The 21,525-nt window shown below is 38.6% G+C and overlaps 1 protein-coding gene across 7 annotated transcripts in view; it reads right to left on the bottom strand.

The window, feature by feature from the left end:
- The window catches only part of SPATA6 (spermatogenesis associated 6), a 144,117-nt gene that overhangs the window by 98,287 nt on the left and 24,305 nt on the right, over positions 1-21,525 (bottom strand). The gene's annotated exons all lie outside the window — the stretch shown is intronic.

Here is a 21,525-nt window from a genome sequence, read left to right as displayed (position 1 = left end):
CAACCTCCATGTAAATGCCTTAACCAACAGTTCTCTGATCCTCTCAAATCCAATGCACAAATACAAGGATTTTGATTATTTATTTACATGTCTGATTCTTATTTTATCAAGATGGATACTTGTTTGAACAAAGAGCTTATATTTTATTCATTTCTGAATTCCCTATATTCTCTTACAGTGACTAAATCTGGACAGGCAATCAAAAGTTTACAAAACAAATTTTATCCTAGGCCAGTGGATAAGCAACTTTTGCTTAAGAAGACTTTTCTATCACCCCTTGAGTCACACAACACATTCCATGAACATATCATGCTATATCTCATTCTATTACCAATAAATGGAAAAACAGAAAGGGCTAATGCTAAAGATGATGCTTAAATAGGAGACTGGCATTTAAGAAGCTTGCTCTATTGTATTCACAATAATTATAATTATTATTTGACCACAAAGTAAAAAAAAAATCCTATCTTTTAGAAAACATCAGAACATTAAACTTTATTAGAAATCAAACAAGTTTAGGACAAACATACTAACATTATACTTTTTCTAAGGCCACTCATTCTGTAACCTCAACTAGTTGAAAAACATTACTACAAAGTAGTAAACTGTATATTTTCAAAACGGCTGTGAGTAGTCAAAATAACAGTGTTATTTACTACCATTTAGAGAGTATCTTCTGTGTGTCAAGACTGAGTTCTTATGAGCTTCATACAAATCCCCAAAACAACCCTAACAAGTTATTACTTCCATTTCACAGATAAGAAATAGAGACTAAAGGTTAAGGTTACGAGGATAATAAAGTGATTCCTGAGCTGAGATTTGCACTCAGCCTGCACTGTTTTTACCAACAACTCTATAGGAACTGAAAGAAGTAATTTACAAAATACATGTGAAATAAGGAAGTATATTTTGAATCAGGAATAGAATAAAGAGATAGGATAGTAGCTACATGGAGTGAGGATGAAGACAGGAAATACCTTTTAAAGATGTAAACGTACAGGTTTATACAGTTTGAGGGTTAACAGCAAGAGAGCTATAGGAGGTGGAAAAAAATCTAATGATCAAGACTAGAGATAGCATGAGGAGATGAATAAAAAGAACAAAGTAGAAAAATCTTAAGCAGAATGGAGAAAACCCATCCTCCAGGACTAGGAGAAAGCCAGTAAGAATGAGTCGATGATGTAGGTGACTTCTAGGACAAGGGTGCAGTAAACTGAAGTGGATCACTACCATGGCTCAGTTTTGGTCAGTGAAGTAGTCATTTGTTCATCTTAAGAAAGTTAGAATTGAATAGACATCTGATGAGAGAAATGAATATGTTCAAAGTATCTATAAGATAAATTAAAAAGTTCTCCAAAAAGTGAAAGGACTGAAAATTAGCAGTGTTCCCATCAATTTGATGGCTATGACAGCCCATTAGCAATACTAAATTAATCTAGCATAAAAAGTCAAGAAAAAAAATTAAAAATGCAAAATGGATTCCTAAGAAGGCTGTACAAATTGCTGAGAAAAGAAGAGAAGCTAAAGGCAAAGGAAAAAGGAAAGGTATATAAATCTGAACGCGGACTTCTAAAGAATAGCAGGGAGAGATAAGAAAGCCTTCCTAAGTCACCAACGCAAAGAAATAAAAGAAAACAATAGAAAGACTAGGTATCTCTTCAAGAAAATTAGAGATATCAAAGGAACATTTCATGAAAAGATGGGCACAATAAAGGACAGAAACAGTATGGACCTAACAGAAACAGAAGATATTAAGAGGTGGCAAGAATACACAGAACTGTACAAAAAAAGATTTTAATGACCCAGATAACCACGATGCTGTGATCACTCATTGAGAACCAGATATCCTAGAGTGCAAAGTTAAGTGGGCCTAGGGAAGGAGGCATCACTGAGAACAAAGCTAGTGAAGGTGATGGAATTCCAGTTGAGATATTTCAAATCATAAAAGATGATGCTGTGAAAGTGCTGCACTCAATATGCCAGCAAATTTGGAAAACTCAGCAGTGGCCACAGCACTGGAAAAGGTCAGTTTTCATTCCAATCCCAAAGAAAGGCAATGCCAAAGAATGTTCAAACTACCACATAATTGCATTCATCTCAAACGCTAGCAAAGTAATGCTCAAAATTCTCCAAGTCAGTCTTCAACAGTACGTGAACCATGAACTTCCAGATGTTCAAGCTGGATTTCGAAAAGGCAGAGGAACCAGAGATCAAATTGCCAATATCTGTTGGATCACAGAAAAAGCAAGAGAATTCTAGAAAAACATCTACTTCTGCTTCATTGACTACACTAAAGCCTTTGATTGTGTGGATCACAACAAACTGGAAAATTCTTCAAGAGATGGGGATACCAGACCACCTTCCCTGCCTCCTGAGAAACCTATATGCAGGTCAAGAAGCAACAGTTAGAACTGGACATGGAACAACAGACTGGTTCCAAATTGGGAAAGGAATACATCAAGTCTGTGTATTGTCACCTTGCTTATTTAACTTATATGCAGAGTACATCATGCAAAATGCTAGACTGGATGAAGCATAAGCTGGAATCAAGATTGCAGGGAGCCATCTGTGTCTTCTTTGGAGAAGTGTCCGTTTAGGTCTTTTTCCTACTTTTTGATTGGGTTGTTTGATTTTCTGGTATTGAGTTGTATGAGATGCTTGTATATTTTGGAAATTAATCCTTTGTTAGTTGTTGAAAAGACGCTCATTATTAGAGAAATGCAAATTAAAATTACAATGAGATATCACCTCACAGTGGTCAGAATGGCCAGCATCAAAACGTCTACAAACAGTAAATGCTGGAGAGGGAATGGAGAAACAGGAACACTCTTGCACTGTTCGTGGGAATGTAAATTGATACAGCCACTATGGAAGACAGTCTGGAGATTCCTAAAAAACTAGGAATAAACCCGTCATATGACCCAGCAATCCCACTCCTAGGCATATACACTGAGGAAACCAAAATAGAAAAATACACATGTACTCCAATATTCATTGCAGCACTATTTACAACAGAACATGTTTACAATATGTTTACAATAGAATATATTTACAATAGCTAGTAAGCAACTTAGGTGTCCACCGAAAGATGAATGGATAAAGAAGTTGTGGTACATATACATGATGGAATATTACTTAGCCACAAAAAGGAAGGCATCTGAGTCAGTTCTAGTGAGGCAGATGAACCTAGAGCATATTATACAGAGTGAAGTGAGTCAGAAAGAGAAAGATAAATATTGTACACCAACACACATATATGGAATCTAGAAAGATGGTATGATGAATTTATTTTCAAGGCAGCAATGGAGAAGCAGACACAGAGAACAGACATAAGGACATGGGGAAAGGGGAGGGGAAGCTGACATATATGGAGAGAGCACCATGGAAACTTACATTACCATATGTGAAACAGACAGCCAATGGGAATCTGCTGCATGTCTCAGGGAATTCAAATAGAGGCTCTTATCAACCTAGAGGGATGGGATGGGGGGGAGATGCAAGGAAGGTTCAAGAGAGGGGACATATGTGCGCCTATGGCTGTGATGTTTCACAGAAAACAACAAAATTCTGTAAACCAATGTCTTTCAATTAAAAAATAAATAATTTTTTTAATGTGCAAAAAGAAGTCTGCAGAGAAAAATATCAATAACCTCAGATATGCAGATGACACCACCCTTATGGCAGAAAGCGAAGAGGAACTAAAGAGCCTCTTGATGAAAGCAAAAGAGGAGACTGAAAAAGCTGGCTTAAAATTCAACATTCAAAAAATGAACATCATGGCATCCTGTCCCATCACTTCACGGCAAACAGATGGGGAAACAATGGAAACAGTGACAGACTTTATTTTCTTGGGCTCCAAAATCTCTGCAGATGGTAACTGCAGCCAGAAATTAAAAGACACTTGCTCCTTGGAAGAAAAGCTATGACCAAACCTAGACACCATATTAAAAAGTAGAGACATTACTTTGCTGACAAAGGTCCATCTAGTTAAAGCTATGGTTTTTCCAGTAGTCATGTATGCATGTGAGAGTTGAACCATAAAGGAAGTTGAGCGCTGAAGAATTGATGCTTTTGAACCGTGGTGTTGGAGAAGACTCTTGAGAGTCCCCTAGACTGCAAGGAGATCCAACCAGTCCATCCTAAAGGAGACCAGTCCTGAATATTCATTGGATGGACTGACGCTGAAGCTGAAGCTCCAATACTTTGACCGACTGATGTGATCTGACTTATTGGAAAAGACCTTGATGCTAGGAAAGGCTGAAGAGAGGAGAAGGGGACAACAGAGGATGAGATTGTTGGATGGCATCACTTACTCGATGGACATGACTTGGAGTAGACTCCGGGAGTTGGTGATGGACAGGGAAGCCTGGCGTACTGAAGTCCACAGGGTCGCAAAGAGTCGGACATGACTGAGCGACTGAACAGCAACAATCTTATCGTATATACTTAGTAATTTTATCTCCTCTTTTTCAGTTTTTATACTTCTAATTTTTTGTGTGTGTCTAACTGCATTGATTAGTACCTCCACAATTTTAAAGGATCATCTATTTTCTCTGTTTTTTTTTTTTGTTTTTGGCCATGCTGCATGGCTTGTAGGATCTTAGTTCCCTGACTAGGATTGACCTCAGGCCACCACAGTGAACACACTAAGTCCTTACAACTGGAGCATCAGGGAATACCCAGAGATTATTTAGTTTCTAAGATCTCTTCCCTCTCTGAGAGTCTAGATTTTACCTGGAGTAGAAAAGGGTCTAGGAAATTAACCTGCACGGGGTGTGAGCTTGAAGTTCTAGTTCTTTTTCTTCTTCATCGCACATATTCAGCACTTTGCTGGCGATACCAAAGACCACAGATACTAATTTCATCACCATCCTAATTATGTTTTGTGCCGACACTGGCCTTGTGGGCTTGTGTTGGTCCATTAGAACAGAGCAAGGAAGGCAAGCAGAGTTCCTAACTCTGGTTCTAATGTTCACATAATCTGTAACCATGAACAGTAGCAGCTGTTCACTGAACCTCAATTTCTGCATCTTTAAAAGTGGCTGTTGGATGAGAGAAAACAGACATGGCTTTCTTAACTTTTCCATGATTTCGCCTCATATCCTGTTAAAATAAATCCCTTTATCTTCTGCAAACAGCTTCTTGCTTGGGCCTTGATGTCAGTACTTGTTACTGTATAGGTAACTTTGGGTACTGTATAGATATACTTGTTACTGTAATCTGGCTAGAAAGTATGTCTGTCTGCCTATGACCACTTTGAGGACACAGACCAAGTCTGACCCTATTCCATCATTTCTTTCTTGTTTTACTACAATAGCTTCTGACCTGGTTTCCTTGCTGCTTCAGAGCAATCTTTTAAAATAGAAACAAATAATGGCACTTCTTTAACTGAAACTGCTCTATCCTTCCCTATCGCTCACAGGATAGACTCCAAACCCCTTCATATATTATAAAAGGCCCTGTGTGATCTGGCCCTTGCCTCCTGCCTACTATCAGCTCTCACAACTTCTGGTCTGATACTCTATACTTCAGTCCATGGAGCTGCCTGGAGTACTTCTAAGCTCTAGGCTTATGACTTTCATTTCCATATTTACAAATAATGAATATCTCCTCTGCCTGAAATACAAGTTCTCTTTATCTGGGTAACCCTGAGACAACCTTAAGACTTAAGGCAAACTAAGGAGATGCTCACCAGTTCCATATCCTTTTCCTGGATCCTGGACAACATCTCTCAGTCTCCCTTGGTATCTGGTTGGGATCAAAAGGGATGTGGGCAGTGGTAATAAGTGCCACTTCCAGGCCTAGCCATCAAACACATACACAATTGCCCATATTCTCGCTCTCGGGCATGGAAGCTGCATGTAAAATCAATGGTATTGTAATAAGGAAAAAGGCTAGTTCACTGAGTCAACACTGGGGGGTAAATTGCCAGGCAAGTCACTTGACCTGCATCAGACTGTAATGAATCTTCACTGTATTCAGCCGTTGAGATTTGGGGACTGCTTACTATAGCATCTAAAATTGTTCACCTGACTTGTACAAAAATATTAATTCAAGTAGCCATTTTTATCCCTCAGGGATGAGTGAACAGCCCCTGTGTGCTCTCACAATTCTCTCTCCTGGCACAGACCACATGGCATAATCATGCTTTGTTTATTTCCATCTCCCATTAGAATGTGAACTCTTTCAGGGAAGGGACCATACATTCTTGGTTTTTTTAAATTCACAGGACCAGAGCAAGCCCTGGTATATAGTAGGTTATCACTGGAGGTTTAGTGAGAGAATGAATAGAAAATGAGTCAATTAACTGATGGAAGAATGAGTGAATTAAATGAATGAACAGCTGCATCTGAACTTTTTCATAGCAGTCAAATGAGATACTTTTTTCTGTGGCTATGTCAGAGCAGGGGGTGTGCTGCTACTGCAGGGCCCTTAATCATGTGAGGATGTGAGAGCTGGACTATAAAGAAAGCTGGGCAATGAAGAATTGATGCTTTTGAACTATGGCATTGGAGAAGACTCTTGCAAGTCCCTTGGACTACAAAGAGACCAAAACAGTCAATCCTAGAGGAAATAAGTCCTCAATGTTCATTGAAGGGACTAATGTTAAAGCTGAAGCTCCAATACTTTAGCCACTTGATGCAAAGAACTGACTCACTGGAAAAGACCCCAATTCTGGGAAAGATTGAAAACAGGAGGAGAAGGGCATGACAGAGTATGAGATGGTTGGATGGCATCACCAACTTGGTGGACATGAGTTTGAGCAAGCTCCAAGAGTTGGTGATGGACAGGGAAGCCTGGCATGCTACGGTCCATGGGGTTGCAAAGAACTGGACAGGACTGAGCGACTGACCTGAACTGAAAAAGTCAAGAAGGCAAGCTGTAGCACTGACTCATGAATGGACATTAATAAGGGTCTCCTATATGTTAGCTTTGATGTAATACCTGACATAATGCAATCAGTAAGCTGAAGTAAGATACAGAAAGAAAGCTTCAAACATTGTTACCAACACAAAGGGAACACACCTTTTTAAGCAAACAAATCATGTTTATCTTTGATTCCTAGCCCAGATGCTCAGGGAAATCACCATTAAATTCCAAGAAGCAGTACTATTATAGGCCACATGCTCTGATTGAAATGCAAATTAACAAATTTTTAATACTTAGACTAATCATGAATAAATATTTGAAACAGACTGAAAAAAAACACCACCACCAATATGAAGGTTCAGAAAAATGACTGGATACTCAGCAAATATTTTTTCACTTTCTTGCATATTAACTACCAAAAAAGGGAAGAAAGGAAAACTATGCAAAGAACCTTATTCTCAATAGTCACGAAATATGCAACAGTTAGAAATAAATATGAAAATAAACATGAAATACATGGCAACTATACAAACAAACACGCACTCACACACATACCCCAAAACCCTGGTAACAGGGTGAAAGAAAACATAAGTTTAATAAATCAATATATATCATTTATCTACATTGGAAGAATGAATAATACAAAAATGCTAATTCTTTCAAAATAATTAAAATTCAAAGAGGTTTATCTTAGACCTTAAAAATGAGTTTAAGTTCATCTAGAAAAATAAACAAGTAGGAATATAAATGTGTGCTTTTTAAATGAAAGAACATGGATTATAGAAAGATATAATAGTTAACTATGCAATATTAGCCCACATATAGATACTTAGAATAAGTAAATAGATATAATGAGGTGGGGACAAATGGGAGAGTACACAGAGACACAGGATGAGGGTAGAAAGGGTATTAATGAGGAACAGATTTCTGCTTCAGATAATGGCAATTTACACAAAGCAGACTAAGAAAATCTGATCAAGTTTTTTTTTTTTTAATCTGCTTGAAGGCACAGAGAAGCTAATAAGGCAGTGAAGAATTACAGGGCCAAGTTATGGGAAAAGAAAGAAGAGCCAGGGAGATGAGCCAAACATTGGAACTGCTTTCTCCCCAAGGGCATCTGCTAATTCCAGAAACGGCAAACTAAGGATGAATAAACTTAGCTGAGATTTTGATGGTCTCATAGACCTAGAAGAAAAATACCACTACAGGAGACCTCTCCGGTGGTCCAGTGGTTAAGAATCTGCCAACCAAAGCAGGGGACACGGGTTTGATACCTGGTCTGGGAAGATTCTGCACGCTGCAGGGCAACTTAGCTCACATGCCACAGAGTATGTGCTCTAGAGCCCGTGAGTCACAACTACAGAGCCCAAATGCCACGACTACTGAAGTCCGTGTACCTGGAACCTGTGCTCTGCAACAAGAGAAGCCATCACAATGAGAAGCGCACACACCTCAACTAGAGTAGCCCCCACTTGCAACAACTAGAGAAAGTTCACTCTCAGCAACGAAGGCCCAGGGCAGCCAAAAATTAATTAATTAAAAAAATCACTATACCCCAATGTTCATCGCAGCACTGTTTATAATAGCCAGGACATGGAAGCAACCTAGATGCCCATCAGCAGATGAATGGATAAGAAAGCTATGATACATATACACAATGGAATATTACTCAGCCATTAAAAAGAATACATTTGAATCAGTTCTAATGAGATGGATGAAACTGGAGCCCATTATACAGAGTGAAGTAAGCCAGAAAGACAAACACCAATACAGTATACTAACACATATATACGGAATTTAAAAAGATGGTAACGATAACCCTATATGCAGGACAGAAAAAGAGACACAGATGTATAGAACAGACTTTTGGACTCTGTGGGAGAAGGCGAGGGTGGGATGATCTGAGAGAATAGCACTGAAACACGTATATTATCAAGTGTGAAACAGACCGCCAGTCCAGGTTGGATGCATGAGACAAGTGCTCGGGGCTGGTGCACTGGGATGACTCAGAGGGATGGGATGGCGAGGGAGGTGGGAGGGGGGATCAGGATGGGGAACACACGTAAATCCATGGCTGATTCATATCAATGTATGGCAAAAATCACTACAATATTGTAAAGTAATTAGCCTCCAGCTCATAAAAATAAGTGAAAAAAAAATCACTATAGGGCCTACACCAAGAAGGAGAGGTCTTTATAAATTCTCCACAGTTTAGATAAGAGTGCATAAAAGACAACATCACAGGAGTAAGGATAAATTGGAAATACCGTCCCCTGGTCCTTGTAACTCAGAAAGAAACCCAGCTTCAAATCACCTTAATCTCTGCCACTAGACTGACATGATAGAGGTCTGCTGGTACCACTGACATCCTACAGAAGGGAAATAAAGGGCAAACATAAAGCCTATCTGGAGAACAATAGTATCATGTTATGTCCCCAATTATTTCTATAATTTTTCACATACAAAGTTCAATACTCAGAAGGAATTGTACAATTATTTTTAGGAAAGTGTTCAGTAGTATCAAATAAAGCTAAATATACATCTATTCTATGACCCAGAAATTCCACTCCAAGAGAACAGAGTATAAATGTTTACTGAGAGATATTTGTAAGAATATTCATAATAAGCCTTAAAACAATCGTCATTTACAAGAAATGAATAAATTACTTTCATATAATGGAATACTAAAGAGCAATAAAAAAGAATGGACTAATGAAATACAACATCATAGGTGATTCACAGACATTAGGCTGAGTGAAAAACTCATTCAAACAAATACATATTTATGATTTAATTTATATTACATCCAAAAACGGACAAAAGTAATCAATACTGACAAAAGTTACAACAGTGATTATTGTGAGGAGGGTACTGACTGGCAGAGGTACAAAACCTTTTCAGATGTTGGAAATATTCTCTGTCTTGATGAATGGTGGTTATGGAGTACTCAAATGTGAATAATCATTCAAGGGTACATTTAGGGCTAAAATTAGCATACTCTAGACACTAGAAATACCTAAGACAGTCTTCATAAAGGATAAACCTGGAGGGCTTAAACTACTAGATATCAAAAGTGAAGTTCTAGTAATTAAGAAAGCATAATGTTTATGCAAGGACTCATGAAACAAAACAGAAAATATATAAATAAAAAAAAAATCCACAAGTAGGCAGGCATTTAGCTTGTGATAAACATTAAGAGCAAGGGGAATAAAAGTCTCTTCACCAAATGGTATTGCCCAATTAGATATGCATGAAATAAAAATAAAATATTATCCTTACTTCAACCATATATAAAAATAAAATCAGAGGAAGACTGTAAACCTGAATGTATATGGTGGAAATAAGCCTTCTAGAAAATTATATAGAGTATCTTCAAAACTTGAGCGTGGGAAATTAACAAGATGGCTCCAGTCTGGCTCTTTTCCCCCGCGCTCTCACGCTCGTTCACTCCATGTTCTGAAAATATGACTTTGCACAGTTGTGTAGTGGCTGAGGTCACTTACAGCACTGTGTATGAGTGCCACGAGTTACTCACTTGGTCATGGGCTCCTTTGTGCAGTACGCCTGTATGAGCTTCACCATGAAGGCCCTGGCTGCCGCTGCACTGGGGCTACACTGGAGTGACATCATGGTTACATTATATGAAGTTATGTTATGGCAACCTTATGGCTACATTATGGCTATGTTATGGCTGCAGCTTCAGATGCCACGTCAGCCAGGACAGAGACTGAGTTGTGGCTGCCATGCCAGCCAGAAGAGAATAACTGTGTCTGCAGTTTCCATGGTCCCTAGAGTCTTCTTCCAGCCTCTTAGCTTGCGCCTTGCCTACCCTGGGTGCAGCGAACAGTGGGAACAGCAAGACAACTGGCGTCACAAACAGAAACAGCGACACACTGGGATAGGGAAAAACACAATCCCAAAAACATAAGGGGCTTCCCTGGTGGCTCAGATGGTAAGGAATCTGCCTGCAATGAGGAAGACAACAAGAATCACGAATGGATTGAAAATGCAAGCCACAGAGTGAGAAGTTACTGTACTTACAACACACATAACTGACATAAATCTTGTTAACTAGAAAATATTGAGAAGCCCTACAAATTAGTAAGAAAGTAATAAACAACCAAAAAGAGAAATGAGCAAAAGACAAGCATTTCACACACATACAAAGATATCTAGAAAAGATGTCGTCATTTATCTTCACAGAAATGCAAAATGAAACCACTGTTCACCCACCATATGACTAAAATGAAAAAGTCTGGCAATTCCAGGAGTTGGCAAGGATGTGGCGAGCAGAACTTTCACCAATGGCAGAGTGTATATCGACAGAGCAACACTGAAAACTGCTTGGCACTGTCTACTCACACTCACCTTAAGACTCAGCAATTACACACACTCACACATATATATGTGTATATATATAAGCATATGGGTTTCCCAGGTGGCACTAGTGGTAAAGAACCCACCTGCCAATGCAGAAGATGTAGAAGACATGGATTCAATCCCTGGGTTGGTAAGATCCCTTAGAGAAGGTTATGTCAACCCACTCAAGTATTCGTGCTTGGAGAATCCCAGGGACAGAGGAGCCTGATGGGCTACAGTCCATGGGGTCACAAAGATTCGGACACAACTGAAATGACTTAGCATGCATGCACGCATATATATATATGTATATACATATATACACACACACACACACACACACACATACCAAATGATGTGCATGTGCATGAACATCAAGGCATGTAATCAAGAATGTTCATAGTAACTTCATTCATAACAGCACAAATGGAAATAAGCAAAATGCCCATTAATAACAGAATAAACAACTTGGAGTACAGTCACATAATGAGATACTACACAGCAACAAAGATAAATGAACTAGTTATCAAAACGAAAATCAATTTCTCAGCAAAAATGCTAAGCAAAATAGGCCTGGGACAAGAGAATTTGCAAACAATGATTCCATTTATTTAATTTTCAAAAATAGGCAATACTAAACTAGAATATCAGATTTTAAAATGGAAATCTCTTTGTGGAGCATAGAGGAAATAGAGATTGAACACAAAAGTGAAAGTGTCAGTGGCTCAGCTGTGTCTGAATCTTTACAACCCCATGGACCATAAGCCACAAGCCTACCCTGTCCATGGAATTGTCCAAGCAAAAACACTGGCATGGGTAGCCATTCATTTCTCCAGGGGATCTTTCCGACTCAGGGATTGAACCCAGGTCTCCTAAAATGCAGGCAAATTTTTTACCGTCTGAGCCACCAGGGAAGTCTTTAGGTCAATAAATAGACATTGCCAAATTTCAGAAATTTCAGATGTTCAAGCTTGATTTTAAACAGACAGAGGAACCAGAGATCAAATTGCCAATATCCACTGGATCATTGAAAAAGCGACAGAGTTCCAGAAAAATGTCTACATCTGCTTTATTGACTATGCCAAAGTCGGACTGTGTGGATCACAACAAACTGGAAAATTCTGAAAGAGACAGGAATACCAGACCACCTTACCTGCCTCCTGAGAAATCTATATGCAGGTAAAGAAGCAAACAGTTAGAACTGGACATGGAACAACAGACTGGTTCCAAATTGGGAAAGGAGCATACCAAGGCTGTATATTTTCACCCTGCTTATTTAGCTTCTATGCAGAGTATATCATGTGAAATGCAGGGCTGGATGAAGCACAAGCTGGAATCAAGATTGCCGGGAGAAATATCAATAACCAGATATGAAGATGATACCACCATTATGGCAGAAAGCGAAGAAACTAAAGAACCTCTTGATGAAAGCAAAAGAGGAGAGCGAAAAAGTTGGCTTAAAACTCAACATTCAGAAAACAAAAATCATAGCATCTGGTCCCATCACTTCATGGGAAATAGATGGGGAAACAATGGAAACAGTGACAAGCTTTATTTTTTTGGGCTCCAAAATCACAGCAGATGGTGACTGTAGCCATGAAATTAAAAGATGCTTGCTCCTTGGAAGAAAAGTTATGACCAACCTAGACAGCATATTAAAAAGCAGAGACATTACTTTGCCAAAAAACATTCATCTAGTGAAAGCTATGGTTTTTCCAGTAGTCATGGATGGATGTGAGACTTGGACTATAAAGAAAGCTGACTGCCAAAGAATCGATGCTTTCGAACTGTGGTGTTGGAGAAGACTCTGTCCCTGGGACAGCAAGGAGATCAAACTAGTCAATCCTAAGGAAATCAACTCTGAAGATTCATTGAAAGGACTGATGCTGAAGCTGAAACTCCAATAATTTGGCCACCTGATGCGAAGAACTGACTCATTTGAAAAGACCCTGATGCTGGGAAAGATTGAAGGCAGGAAAAGGGGATGACAGAGAATGAGATGGTTGGATGGCATCACCGTCAACGGACATGAGTTTGAGTAGGCTCCGGGAGTTGGTGATGGACAGGGAGGCCTGGCATGCTGCAGCCTAAGGGGTCGCAAAGAGTCGGACATGACTGAGTGACTGAACTGAACTAAAATTTCAGAAAGCTTTCCTTATCAGTTCAGTCAACTCTTTGCGACCGACCGCATGTCCAACTCTTTGCGACCCCATGGACTGCAGCATGCCAAGCCTCCCCGTCCATCACCAACTCCCGGAGTTTACTCAATCTCATGTCTGTTGTGTTGGTGATGCCATCCAACCATCTCATCCTCTGTCATCCCCTTTTCCACTCACCTTCAATCATTCCCAGCATCAGGGTCTTTTCAAATGAGTCAATTCTTTGCATCAGGTGGCCAAAGTATTGGAGTTTCAACTTCAGCATCAGTCTTTCCAATGAATATTCAGGACTGATTTCCTTTACGATGAACTGGTTAGATCTCCTTGCAGTCCAAGGGACTCTCAAGAGTCTTCTCCAACACAACAGTTCAAAAGTGCTCAGCTTTCATTATAGTCCAACTCTCATATCCATACATGACTACTGGAAAAACCATAGCTTTGACTATATGGACCTTTGCTGACAAAATAATGTCTCTGCTTTTTAATATGCTGTCTAGGTTGGTCATAACTTTTCTTCCAAGAAGCAAGCATCTTTTTATTTCATGGCTGCAGTCACCATCTGCAGTGATTTTGGAGCCCAAGAAATTAAAGTCAGCCACTGTTTCCACTTTTCCCCATCTATTTGCCAGGAACTGATGGGACTGGATGTCATGATTTTTGTTTTCTGAATGTTGAGCTTTCAGCCAACATTTTCACTCTCCTCTTCACCTTCATCAAGAGGTCCTTTAGTTCTTCTTCCCTTTCTGCCATAAGGGTGGTGTCATCTGCATATCTGAGGTTATTAATATTTCTCCCGGCAATCTTGATTCTAGCCTGTGCTTCTTCCAGCCCAGTGTTTCTCATGATGTACCCTGCATAGAAGTTAAATAAGCAGGGTGACAATACATACCTTTGACGTACTCCTTTTCATATTTGGAAACAGTCTGTTGTTCCATGTCCAGTTCTAACTATAGCTTCCTGACCTGCATACAGATTTCTCAAGAGGCAGGTCAGGTGGTCTGGTATTCCCATCTCTTTCAGAATTTTCCAGAGTTTATTGCAAGCCACACAGTCAAAGGCTTTGGCATAGTCAATAAAGCAGAAATAGATGTTTTTCTGGAACTCTCTTGCTTTTTCAATGATCCAGCAGATGTCGGCAATTTGATCTCTGATTCCTCTGCCTTTTCTAAAACCAGCTTAAACATCTGCAAGTTCACAGTTCATGTATTGCTGAAGCCTGGCTTGAAGAAATTTAAGCATTACTTTGATGCTGGGAGGGAGTGGGGTCAGGAGGAGAAGGGGACGACAGAGGATGAGATGGCTGGCTGGCATCACCAACTCGATGAACATGAGTCTGGGTAAGCCCCGGGAGTTGGTGATAGACAGGGGGGTCTGGTGTGCTGCGATTTATATAAGAGTCGGACACGACTGAGTGACTGAACTGAATGAACTGAACTGACTAGCGTGTGAGAAGAGTGCAATTGTGTGGTAGTTTGAACATTCCTTGGCATTGCCTTTCTTTGGGATTGGAATGAAAACTGACCTTTTCCAGTCCTGTGGCCACTGCTGAGTTTTCCAAATTTGCTGGCATATTGAGTGCAGCACTTTCACAGCATCATCTTTCAGGATTTGAAATAGCTCAAACTGGAATTCCATCACCTCCACTCGCTTTGTTCATAGTGATGCTTTCTAAGGCCCACTTGACTTCACATCCAGGATGTCTGGCTCTAGGTGAGTGATCACACCATCCTGATTATCTGGGTCGTGAAGATCTTTTTTGTACAGTTCTTCTGTGTATTCTTGCCAACTCTTCTTAATATCTTCTGCTTCTGTTAGGTCCCTACCATTTCTTTCCTTTATTGAGCCTATCTTTGCATGAAATGTTTCCCTGGTATTTCTAATTTTCTTGAAGAGATCTCTAGTCTTTCCCATTCCATTGTTTTCCTCTATTTCTTTGCATTGATCGCTGAGGAAGGCTTTCGTATCTCTCCTTGCTATTCTTTGGAATTCTGCATTCAAATGGGTATCTTAATCATGTACAGCAAGTCAAAAGCTATAATAAACTTCTTAATAGAGAGTGCCAGAATACCATTAATCCTTTGTACCAACAAGAGTAATCGCTATAACAATTTCCAATAAATGTCTGTTTATCTGCTTTAACTACAAAGGGAATTGGTGGGAATGCATTTGCTATCGTGGATTTAAAATATGAATCCTGAGTCCTACAATCTCTCTTGATGACTGAGGCAGGGAGTCTCTCACTCAAAGACAGTGAAGGATTTATTCCCAGCCTTCAAATCTTCACGTGAAAGCATTTTAAATACTGCAGACACCAAACAAGCAGCAATTCTCAGAAGCGATAAAGCAGGGGCTCTAATGAAACTGCTATTTTTCCCCATAGCCAAGAGAAAACAATAGGGGCAGCTAGTAATCTACTGCAATAAAAATAAGGATCCTATCTTCTCTTTATCCAAACGTTGAAGGGTATGTAACCAAGGTAGTCATTAATATATTACAAATTTTAAAATACAAAATACATTTCCTAATCAAAGGATTATAGTACAAACAGGTATCTTTCAATTGGACAGTTCCAGCACTCATGGAAAGAGTAATGAGAGGCAGTCATATGATACATTTATGGTATTTTATTTAACTCCTTTGAACATTAAACACCTAGTATGTATCAGGTATTGTCATATGCACACAGCAGCCACAAAAAAGGAAAAGTCAATGCTCTTATGGAACTATCATTCTGATGAGAGAAAAAATAAAAAATAATGCATCAGTGCTAGGAAGAAAAACAGGAAGACTATCTCCATCCTTATTTGCCCTGAGCAGTACTCTTTTAACAGCTGTTGTCTTGGTGGAAATAAAAACACACTCTTACGCTCAAAGTATCCTGGTAGAAGATAGGATAACCTTAAAGACAATGGGAGAGAGATGGAGATATTGACCAAAAGGGGATGCCATTATTAAATACTTGGATGAGAAAAGATCTCTCATTATGATGATAAATTTGAGGAGGGACTGGAGAGAAGAGAGGGAGCAAGCAATACACACATCTGCAGGAAGAGCTTTAAAGGCAGTATATTTGTGGTAGTATGTAGCCGACCCTTGAACAATGTGAGGGCCAGGGGTGCCCATCCTCTCTGCAGTTGAAAATCCACATATAGCTTATAGTCAGTCCTCCACATTGGTTTCTCCATGTAAGTGGTTCCTCTGTATCTGCAGTTCCTCCTTATCTGTGGTTCAGCATCCATGGAGTCAACCAAAGACCATGCACTGTAGTATTTACTATTGAAAAAAATTTGTGTATAAGTGGACCTGTGCAACTCAAATCTGTGTTGTCCAAGGTTCAAGTGTATTGTCTGTGTGTGAGACACATGTGGGTCTATGTAAGAGAGAGAGTGTGTGTCTACAGAAGAGAATCTACAAACCTTTCATGAGAAAAGATGAAAATTCAGTGTCAGTAGAGAAGTCTACATGGTAGAAAGCTTCTCATTCTCTTTCTTACCTAAAAATGGCTCCCAGGAAATAGCTTTCATCATAACTCTAATTTTATTCTGGTAGATTCCAGAATTAAAACCATTTCCCTAAAGAGAATGCCTTCTCTATGAATGCAAAATCACCCTATATGGCTTTTAATGTCACTGGCCCTTATATACCACTTTGTATTTATGTATCATAAATATATATATTTCAGAGGCTTAAAGTGGTTCTGGACCTCTGGAGGCTCCTTACAGGTTCAGATATGGTATGAATATAATGTGGCAGTTCCCAAATAATAAAGAGTAATAACACATTACCAATAAAAATAAGCAAGGATATTTTAAGTGTGTCCTGCATGTCAACGACTTTTCTAAGCACTCTGTCTGAGGTTACTCAAGTATCTGTCCATTTATCAGACTGCCCAATTTAAGAGGGTCCTTGGATCTCCTTGAGCATTTGCACAATCTACCAAAAAAAAAACCAAATAGATCCTTACCTCTCACCATACACACAAAAATTAACACATAATGGACCATAGGCCTATATGTAAGGAATAAAATAAAATTTATAGAAGTGACCTTGATAAAGCAAACATTTCACCAAAAATATGATCCCATAAAAGGAAAAAAAAATTGTTAACCTGGACTTCTTTTGTTTTTCATAAAGTGAAAAGTGTTAGTCGCTCAGTTGTATTCCACTCTTTGCAACCCCATGGCCTGCAGCCTGCCAGGCTCCTCTGTCGATGGGATTTTCTGGGCAGGAATGCTGGAGCGAGTTGCCATTCTCTTCTCCAGTGGATATTCCCAACCCAAGGATCAAACCCAGGTCTCCTGCATTGCAGGCAGATTCTTTACCCTGAGCCATAAGAGGACACCATTAGAAGAATGAAAAAATTAAACTAGGATAAAGTATTTACCAATCTTATGTCTGATAAAGGATTTATATTTAGAATATGTTTAAAAAGAAAAAAAAAACTTGATAAGAAGACAAACTACCCAGTTCAAAATGGATAAAATATTTGAATAAGCATTTTACAAGAAAAGGTATATGAATAGCTAATCTGCACATGGAAAGATGCTCAATAGTATTAAAATGCAAGTTAAAAATATGAGATATCACTACACATCCATCAGAATAACTATATTCCAAAAAGACTGACATTATCAAATCTTGGGGATGATATGGAATATCTTCATACTTTGCTGGTGGGAATGTAGAATGGTACAGTGACTTTAGAAAGGGCTTCTCGGGTGGCGCTAGTGGTAAAGAACACATCTGCCAATGCAGGAGACACAAGAGACACAGGTTTGGTCCATAGGTTGGGAAGATCTTCTGGAGGAGTGCATGGAAACCCACTCCAGTATTCTTTCCTGGAGAATCCCATGGACAGAGGAGCCTGGCGGGCTATAGTCCGTAGGGCTGCAAAGAGTCAGACATGACTGAAGTGACTTAGCATGCACACACTCAACTTTAGAATACAGGTTGAGAGTTTAAGTTAAACATATACTTAGTGTACAACTCAGCATGCATCCATATACTCATAGCAAATTGCTCATAATAGTCAAAAACTGAAACAATCCAAACATTCATCAAATAGTGAATGGAAAGGGAAAAAGGTTCTATGAATAGAGTATCATTCATCAACAAAAAGAAATGAATTACTAATATGTACAACAACACGGATAAACCTCAAAAACATTATTCCAAGTAAAAGAAGTCAGACACAAAAGATAACATATTATATAAATCTATTTATATAAAACTTCTAGGAAAGAAAAACATACAAAGATAGAAAATAGACCAGTGTTGTTGGGACTGAAGTACACATAGAAATTGAGTACAAATAGGCATTAGGAAATATGAGGTGATAGAAATATTCTAAATTGGATTGTGATGATGGCTCACAACTATATACATTTTCTAGAAATGACTTAACTACAGTTACAATGGGTAATTTTTGTGATATGTAAGTTACACCTCACTAAAGCTGTTAAATAAGGAAGGAAAGGAGAGATGACCCCACTTTTCGTATAAGAACAGTATTTCACTCTCACTACCTTGCTGATACGGAGAAGGAAATGGCAACCCACTCCAACATTCTTGCCAGGAATCCCATGGACAGAAGAGCCTAGAGGGCTACAATCCATGGGATCTCAAAAGTCAGACACGACTTAGCGACTAAACCACCAACCACACTGCTGATGAGGGAAATATCTTTAATAGAAGAATTCCAACTAACAAATACAGAAAAATGATAATATTAAAAAAAACCACATTTCATCATCTCTAATGAAAATATGGGTCTCAAGGAATACTAAAGCTGTTAGATGAAAGACTGTAGAAAAAATTTATTATGGAATAATATCAAGCTGATACTGTCTGAAGCAAATAAGATCAATCTCAATATCACTAAACTTAAGACAGTCAGATATTATATGCCACCTGATATGATGCAATAAGTACAGAGCACTAATTATGAAGGATTCTTGTGGGGGGAAGAAAAAGAAGCCTGAATTGAACTAAACCTTTAGGTCTAATTATCAGTTTACACAATACTCTTGCCAAAAAGAAAATAAAATAAGCATGAATCAAACCAAACCTTTAGCTCTAATTATCAGTTTACATAATAAAGTGATGAATAAGCTAAACAACACTTTAAGGAAGCAATCAACCAAATCCAAACTGTAGGATATTCTAAAGAACTTGATTTTTTTAACAAACTCACAGCATTAGGAAAAAAAAAAAAGTGAGAGACACTACTACAGAAAAAAATAAACCTAAGAGCTAAACAGCTATAAATAGAATATGAACCACACCTTCATGGGATCCTGATTTTAACAAACCAACTGTATAAAGACATTTTGGTTATAACTGGAGAAATTTGCACAATGACTAATTATTTGATGTTAATAAGGAACTATTACTAATTTTGTTAGGTATGATACTAGTAGAGAGGTTTTATTTTCTTCAAAGAAACTATCAATTAGAGGTCATGCCAGAATATTTGCAATGAAATAATGTATGTAGAGAATTTTCTTTTAAATATTCCAATGCCTTTTTTTAAGTATCAGGTCAAAAGTATCAGAGAGTCAATTCTTAGGCTGATTGATAAGAAGTCCAGGGTCTCCAAGGAGAAGAAAGGGGTCTGGGGCTCTGGAAGTGGAGATAGGGGTCTGGAATTCTCAAGCAGGAGGAAAGGACAAACTTTTTTTATCTATATTCCTTAGTCTTAGTCAATTACACAACTCAGTTTAAACTCTGTACTAGGGATTATACAACAACAATATATCCTGCTTGAGGACAGTTTCTCCTTCCTGAAAACCTTCTAACTAATCCTGATATCTTAGAATGTATATGAGTGGGTCTGGTAGGATCTTTCTATTATTTAATTGTAATCTTGTTATCCTAAAATGTAATTGTGGGAGTGGGTCTGGTAAAATTTTCACAAACTCCAGACATTCTTTTGATTCACTGTAGTAACTAATTAAAAGGTATATAATTCCATTGCTAACACTAGCAAGGGGGCACTCTCCATCCCCCTTCCGATGTCTGTGTCAGAAGCTTTTTCTATCTCTTTTATACTTTAATAAAACTTTATTACACAAAAGCTCTGAGTGATCAAGCCTCGTCTCTGGCCCCAGATTGAATCCTTCTTCTCCAGAGGCCAAGAATCCTGGCATCTTTCGTGATTCAGCAACAATCTTTCAAGGGTTAACATACAATATAACAGGTAAATGTCAAAAACTATTAAAGCTAACAGGTATTATGGGATTTCATCATTCCATCCCTTCTACTTTTAGCATAGTTTTAATTTTCACATTAGTAAGGTTAGGACACAACAAAAAGTTGCAAAACTGAGAAGAAAATAAAAGAAAAGAGAGCCCAAAGCTCACCAGAGAGGTCAGGGATAAAGACTCTCATGAAGTCATCAGAAGACAGGTTTAAAAAAAAAAAAAAAAAAGACAAGTAAAACATGAAGCCAAGTCCTTGGAGAATATCATATAAGGAGACAGTAGAAACTAAGTTAAAAAGAGACCATAGAAGTAAAGCCAGAAGAATACCAATATTTAAAGACAGGACGGACAAACATGAATTTGAGATAGATACCAAAAAGTAGAAAGTCAGGGACAAGAGAAGAGACTTAACAGAAAAATTGAATCAGGGAAATCTAGGCAAGAAAGATTCCAGATAAATCATCAAGTACCCTTCTTAGAGTTCCTAAATTTCACATGAAAGAGAAAAATAACTATGTTTAACAAAATTTCAGAATGATGAGAGAAATAATTATCTTCATATTTTCTAAGATGTACAGTTTCCCAGATACTGAACAAGACGTTCAAAAAATTAGAAGCCATTTACCCACTAGCACCTGGTGGCTCAAATGGTAAAGAATCTGCTTGCAATGCAGGAGACCTGGGTTTGATCCCCGCGTAGGGAAGAACCCCTGGAGAAGGATTTCCAGGGGTAGAAATCAACCAGCCCTATTTCTACCTGTATGTACAGATTCTAGCATGGTGCCAAGTTGCATGTTTCTATATTGCAGACTTCCAATGGGGTGCAAACCGTATGGAAGGGACAGCTGACACTGATGAGGCTCAATATCATTGGCGTTTTGAGCCACAGTTATACATTAGACCAATCTGGTAATTCCTAATCCCTTTCTGATTAC

The sequence above is a fragment of the Cervus elaphus genome, chromosome 20 (genome assembly GCF_910594005.1).
Source record: "Cervus elaphus chromosome 20, mCerEla1.1, whole genome shotgun sequence".
Classification (NCBI taxonomy): Eukaryota; Metazoa; Chordata; class Mammalia; order Artiodactyla; family Cervidae; genus Cervus; species Cervus elaphus.
Note: the sequence above shows the minus strand (reverse complement) of the source record. Positions and strands in the feature narration are given on the sequence as shown.